Here is a 7,579-nt window from a genome sequence, read left to right on the forward strand (position 1 = left end):
CACAAGATTTCGTGGGCCACAATGGGCCGGCCCAGGTAAAGGCCCACAAGTTTTTTGTGTGCCATAATGGGCCGGCCCAGGTAAAGGCCCACAAAATTCTTGCAGATCATAATGGGCCGGCCTAGCTAAAGGCCCACGAGATTGTGCCGACACTAATGGGCTGGCCCAGCTGTAGGCCCACAAGATTTTGAGGACCCTAGTAGGCCGGCCAATTAACTGGCTGCCATGTTTTCGGCCAAATGTCGGCCCATATTTGATCTGGTCCATTAATGGCATGCCATGTTCCGAGCCTAATAATGGCCCATATGAGATCCGACCCGTTAAAAGCCTCCCACGTTCTGGGCCAAATCACAGCCCAGATTAGGTCCGGCCCTTTAAGAGGCTTCGGCCTCAATTATGGCCCATATCAGATTCGGCCCGTTAACTGGACGCTATGCTTTTGGGCCCACTTGCAAAAGGCCCATTTAGTAATTCGGCCTGATATTAGTTTCGGCTTGTTAAGGGCCCGTTTTACATTTCGTCCCTATAATAATTTCGGCCTGTTAAAAGCTGGTCATATAGTTGGCCCTAACTACGGCCCGATTTGCATCCGGTCTGCTCGCAGCCAATATCTGATTGGGCCAAACAAGGACCGAGACAATTTTAGCTTGTTAAAAGCCCATGATTTCATTCGCACAATCATGGGCCGGGGTCCATTTTGGGCTGGTGCCGGCCCGTGAGCTGTTCGGCACGTTTCAGGGCCAACCTACTTCTCAGCCTCCTAAAAGCCCATTGAGTTTTCTTGCGAAAAGAGGGCCAGGGGTTACTCGGCCTATTAAAGGCCCGAATCTACTAGTGGGCCAGTTTGACAGGGCCCATGATGCAGATCATACATCGTGATTGCATGACGGCCCGATTATGTACCGTAATTTTACGGTTTGGCCGCTTTACTGCGAAGACAGGATATATATACAGTAAAATAACTGCAGCATCATGAATAAGAAAAAACCTAGACTATACAATAAAGAAATTACGGCATATTACATCCACTGGGCATCAACGCTCGCCACTATGATAATAAAACCCAGTTTATTCTACATTTTGTTAAGAGTATATATAGATATGATAATATACGAAAAATGGAGAATATTTAAGATAAGATGAAAAGTGATGCTACATAACCAAGTAGCTATAAATGTATGTGCAGCGATACAGGCAAAAGGCACAGCCAAAAGCAATGCATAGCTAAACTTCTTCAGTACCAACTTTATGGTAAGAGTAAATATAGATCTGATGTGTAGAAAATGGAGGGGAAAGGAAAATAAGCTGTAGAGTGATGGTACATGAACAACTACCTGTCAATATAAGTACACTGATAAAGGATAGCATGTACTTATAAGAACAATGCAGAGCTAAAAAAATTCATTGGCATTGGATATATTCTACACTAATGTAACCATTCATACAGATCAGATAATTTGGAGCGAACAATTGATAAGCAAGCTATCATGCATAATGCTGTCACATAATGAACCAGGTATGTATGCAAGTACAGTGATACAGGACAGCAGGTACTAACAAGAGCAAAGCAGCAGGCAGCATATTTGTGATATCATGTCGTTCTTTTCAAACCGGAATTCTTCTTCGAGCAGATTTCCTGCAAAAAAGATCCATAAGGCACATGCAGAAAAGTAGAAGTTCAAATTGTCATGTGATTTCATAGACAGTACCTCATCCTAGGAACAAGACTAGTGCATAACAAGGTTTTTCCATTCAATGTCTTCTAAATTTAGAACAGGAGACTTCACCAGAAATTCGTTTATAGACTTGCCATCAAAGTGTGATTTCCTCATGTAACACCGATACTGCTGCAATGCTTCCTGGAAAAGCACAAGCAAGCTTTGCTCGTCATGACTATCCAGATTGACCCTCACCTAGTTACAACAATGTAATGTAAATCATTGATGTGTTCGATCAGCAGAAAACGGGAAAATAATAACCATGAATAATAGCACTTACACGTAAGTTGGACAGGAAGATGTGAAAATGGTGTTTGTCTTCACTATAATCTTCCCATGATGGGAATATATGCATGTAGTCCCTAACAACATTGAAAGCATTGTCTTTTAAAATGGGAATAAATGGAATGGGGTTCCAATCTACAGGAATTGGCTGTCTCTGCAGTTGGGATAGGTCTTCGGCCGGTGGACTTGCTGTATTTTTGCTGGAGTGGGATTTTTCTGTGGTACGACTGGTGCTATGGCAAATGAAATCGGTATACCTTTTGCTAGAGTGTAGGTCCCGTGTCGTGGGGCTAGTGGTGTGGCCTGTGAAGTATGGGTACAGTATGCTGGAGTCGGTCCTACGTTTTGTGTCACTAGTTGTACATCCAATATAAGTGGGGCGCTGTCTGATTTCTCTGGCACCACCATGTTTTTCAAGGACTTTGCTAGTGCTCCTTCGGGTTCGGCAATCACCCTCTTCCTTTTTGATGTCTGATGCACAAGAACAAAGTTTGAGTGTAAAAACATGGTATGATGACAGATGGAATATGTATTGATAATGGATGGGCATGGCATCTCGAGTTATATGATGAGTAAACTAAGCAGATGGCAGTGCAACAAAGTAGAAGAAATGCAAGATACGCGCAATAAATAAAACCTTGCCAAATTATAGCAGGCACCTTGATGGGTGAACAGGACAGACCATCTTCCTTTGACTCCTCGAGGTTAGAATAGTCATTAGGATGATATTCTGAACAAAATCAACAGGTGGGGAGGCTATGAGTTTCATTGCTTCTAGAATGGCACTCAATGCCTTTGTGCCAATTTTGTAAGTCATTGTAGTGTTCCACAATATTCTTCTAATGCGCGGATTCTGATATTCACTGTAATTGCGTATAATATTTGAGAACCATGAAAACATAAATAGTTGTGAGATTATCTTTGTAATGCAGATGGTATTCAAATATAGGGGTGCCCCTGTAAACACTTGTGTGCTATCACTGGATTCTGATGAGGGAGCTCATGTGTGCTGTAATATGGTGCGTGCATTTATATAATATGGCACAAGTACACAAAAAATAGGCTCCAGAAGTAAGGATAGCTGCCAGATGACAGGTTCATAATATACTGTATAGAGAGTTTATTGCCAAACCATGATAACAAGAGCACACAACAACTAGGCAGATCATAGTGTACATAACAGGGGTACACCATAACCACGATATATAAATCGGGAAAGTGGAACTGGCTTGAAAATATGGTGTTGTATTGCCACTAGTAATTGAAAGCCTGTCGATCACGTACAGGCCAGCTCTATCAGCTGTTGACTGCAGATGTCCCTGCGCCCCTTCCTGACAAGGAACATACTGTACGTACTAAATACAGAATAAACAAAGAGGAACATGTTAAAGAACAGACGAGGAAGCATATTCTTGAGGTTCCACTTCATTGCATACAATGTTGGTTGCCCACTCATGATGAATCACAGCGCCCAAAGAAATGCAATTTCATGTTGTCTCTCTATATGTGGCAATTTTGAACAAGAGTCATTAGGATCATATTCTGAACAAGAGTCAACAGGTGGGGAGCGTATGAGTTTCATTGCATCCAGAATGGCACTCAATGCCTTGGTGCAAATTTTGTAAGTCATTGCAGTGTTTAGCTTCAAGAGTGGACTGCTGCTAGTGCGACACAAAGCAGCTACATAGATCATAGTGTAGATATAACGGGAAAAACTTAAGCATCAGAGTAAAATCAGCAAAGTGGAACTTGCTGGAATATATGTGCTAGTTTGCCGGTACGTCTAGAAAGGCTTCGGATACCAGCTCTCTTCAAGTGAAGGTGCAGTACTGTTAATATCAGTGTAACTCTCGAAGGCGACACAGCTCCTCGCATTTCCTTGCTATTCTTATAGGATTCAAGTGGGCAGGCCACTACAAACCCTGTTCCTATGTTTACAAGATCCTACGAATCAAAGAGGCTCAAAGTGTCCATCACAACTGACTATATAGACCTCTACACTGCAAATGTCCCTGCTCATCTTCAGTACAAGGAACATACTATACTACTATCATACTCCCTTTGTTCCAAAATATAAGTCTTGGTAGAGACTTCCACTATGGATCACATACAGATGTATCCAGATACATTTTAGAGTGTAGATTCACTCATTTTGCTCCATATCTAGTCCATGGTGGAATCTATACAAAGACTTGTATTTAGGAACGGAGAGAGTACATATTAAAGAAGAACGGTAGAGGAACATGGTAAAGAAGAGCAAGCATATGTTGGATAATAAAATGTTGGTTGCACAGTGCCCACACATGATGAACCAGAGCGCATTAAGAATGCAACTCCCAGCTGTCTGTTGACCATTTCAGGCGGTTGGATGAAGATCCTACGTCTCCTAACCCATCTTCTTCCTTGTCTCTGATTCTTCCCATACAGAACACCGCACGGGCCGCCGGCTGGACCACCGGCCCCCACCGCCTATGTTCCTCCGCCAACCCCACCCCCACCCCCGCCCCAACCCCCACCCGCGTCAAGTTTTCTTCGTTTGGCAAGGCCCCACAACCACCCAAGCCCCTTCATTCGCACCGGCGAACTCCGGTGAGCTCTGGAAATTTTAGTCTACTGTGATTTAACTAGTGTGGAATATAAAAGGGGAAAACCATAAGCATAGGGAGTATAGTGTTGAGAGTGCCATCGCGGATCTGAAGGTGCAAACCGGACAAAGTCAAGTTCGCAACCAAGACAAGAAATCAGAGTAAAGAAGTGGTGATCTATTTTCTTGCTGCGATAAATAAGTTGAGCAGATACGAAAGAATACCGCCTGTGGTGCGGCACCATGTACGCATCTGCTGAGAATTTGGCGGTGCTGTAGTAGCGATGGCTGTCGGCAGTGTGGAACCAGATCTAGGAGGGTAGACAGTGGCCGCGGGGCGCGGTGGACGAGACGGTCGTAGGAGCGGCGCCGGCAAGGTGGACGACGGCGGGGATGAAGCGAGAGGATGGGATGCAAGGATCCCGGTCCGAAGCCGTGGATGAGAGAGGTCGATCTCTTGTAATGGACGGCGGCGGCGGCGTATCAGCTCCGGCATGGTGGAGGACGGCGGTGGATGGGGTGGCGGACGGCGGCGGACGGAGGAGGGTGGGGTGGAGAGGGTGTTTTGGCGCCCACGGAGTACGAATGGGGAAAATGGAGGTAGAGAGGAAGGGGGAACCATCTGTTCAGGGCGCGCTTGTCTCAAATGCAAGGAAATTTACAAACTTAGACCCCGTTTCAAATTTCTACAACATCACAACAACATTAGTCGGTTGGGGATAGGACAGTATTCTCGCATACACCTAATATTTGCCGACGAGAGTTTGTTTTCGGCGCCCACCGTGTATGAATATGAATCAGGGAGGGAGTCGATTTCGGCCGAGGACACACTGTGTTTTGGCGTCCACCGTGTATGAATCTGGGTGAGAGGCGGTTACGTCACATTTGGGTGAAATTACAAACCTACCCCTATTGAAACCTATAGAAATTCAGCAGATAGGATTTGCATGGCAGGGGTAGGCAGTTGTAATTTCCATCTCGCAGATATTGGTTTCGTGCGGTTACTGCGACTTTCCCCACTTTTTTCAAATTTTGCAGAGTGCACATTTACGCTCGTGCCAACTCAATTCGAATCCCGTTTGTATTTTATTTTTTTCGGGCGGGATCCATTTTCAATTGGAATTACATTCTATATACATCACTTTTTTATATATACTTTCAAAAGCACAACACCATTTATACATAAATATGGTTTACAAATGGCATGATCTCAGATTCATAAGGTTGTATCCATCAATTTGGATTTTCAAATATTTGAAACCACTTTATGTTGAAATCCAATGTATGCATTCCTCGCTAACTGTCTCCAATTAATGTGTGTTTCATGCGGGTTTTTTTTACTTCTCAAATATGTATAATGTGTTTCACACACGCAACATATAGTGTAATCCTGTTTAGACATTAATTGCATATAAACCATGCATTGTTTGTAATTAAAGAATCTATGGATCACCAATATTGATAAACTATATAGCATTACACGTGTGCCCAAATTAAAATGAATATACATGTTTGATGCACCAATTTGCCATATGATATTATCGATGTCATGATCTCCAGTTTAAATATTTGAATCCCCTTTAATCTAGATATTCGTCTCATATAGCTATCACTCATGCTTATATAGGACTTTGTCTCTGGACCTATACGCGTTCATCGTCTCTCAGGTATCTCTCGTGCTACCTGTATGTCGACAATGATCTTTTATCTCGTAACACATTGACGGTACTCTCTCCCTCGACCTTCATCACTCTATCTCTCTCTAAGTATATCTCGCTCCCTGCTATGTGTCTCTAACTATGATTCTCCATGTGGAATCTCTTTCTCTCACACAAACACAAAACTTTGTGTCTCGGGGTCTCATTTCTCTCTACTATTCCCATGTGTGCCACTCGCACACCCCTCATACAGAGATGTCTTTCGCTCATTAGATATGAGAACCTACGACTCTTCCTCTTAAATATCTCTTTCTCACACACAAACACAAACTCTGTCTCCCAGGGTCTCATATTTCTCCATTGTTCTCTTGTATGTCACTCACACACACTCTCTCTCCCTAGATATATCTTGCGTTCCCTCATATGACTCTCTAGCTATCACTCTCGTTGTGAAATATCTTTCTCTCTTGCAGACACAAAACTCCGTCTCTCGGGATCTCATTTCTCTCTGATATCTGTTTGTATGTGACTCACATGCACCCTCTCTCTATCTCTCTCACACCCACACACATAACTCAGCCTTCTGATCCACTCGACTCCTATCTCTAACGCACACTAGCTAGCATCTTTATCTTCCTATTTATCTGTTTCTCCATCAACCTTCTTTCTCGCCCTCACTCTTGATTCCTATCATGCACACTACATATGTTTCTCTCTACATGCAGTCAAGTGCCCTCTCACACACATATATAACTTCACCCTCTGAACCACCTGGCGGTCATCTCCAACACCCAAACTAGCGGATGTCCCTCTAGCTAGCATCTCCATCTATGTATCTATCTGTAGTTTCTCCGTCAACATTTCTTTCTCGCACGGAGTCTTGCTTCCTATCACCCACACTATATATGTCTCTCCATACATGTGCATTTATAGGTTGATCTCTTTTGCACAATCATTGTGCCTCACTCCCTCTGCTCGCCAAAGATGCATGCTCCAGCCCATGCCACTATCTCTTAAAGACAAAAACACATGCTCAATTGTCGGGCCTTCTTCCCTGCATTCTCACATGCATGCATATTGTCATACCGATCCGTCTCTCCCATGTCGTTGATCTTATGAATTATGTCTTCTTTCTTTTATCTCGATCATGCACGCACGCACACACACACACACATCCCACGTATACATGTATACCTCTCACACATGCACGTTCAAGGTCTCTATGTCTCCATACGTAGTTAATTACCCTCAATCCTAACGCCACATCGAATCGTTCTCCTCTTTTGTGCACATAACTTCTACCTGGATGGGTAAAACACACACTCACACTCAAC

This window comes from Triticum dicoccoides, chromosome 3B (assembly GCF_002162155.2).
Source record: "Triticum dicoccoides isolate Atlit2015 ecotype Zavitan chromosome 3B, WEW_v2.0, whole genome shotgun sequence".
Classification (NCBI taxonomy): Eukaryota; Viridiplantae; Streptophyta; class Magnoliopsida; order Poales; family Poaceae; genus Triticum; species Triticum dicoccoides.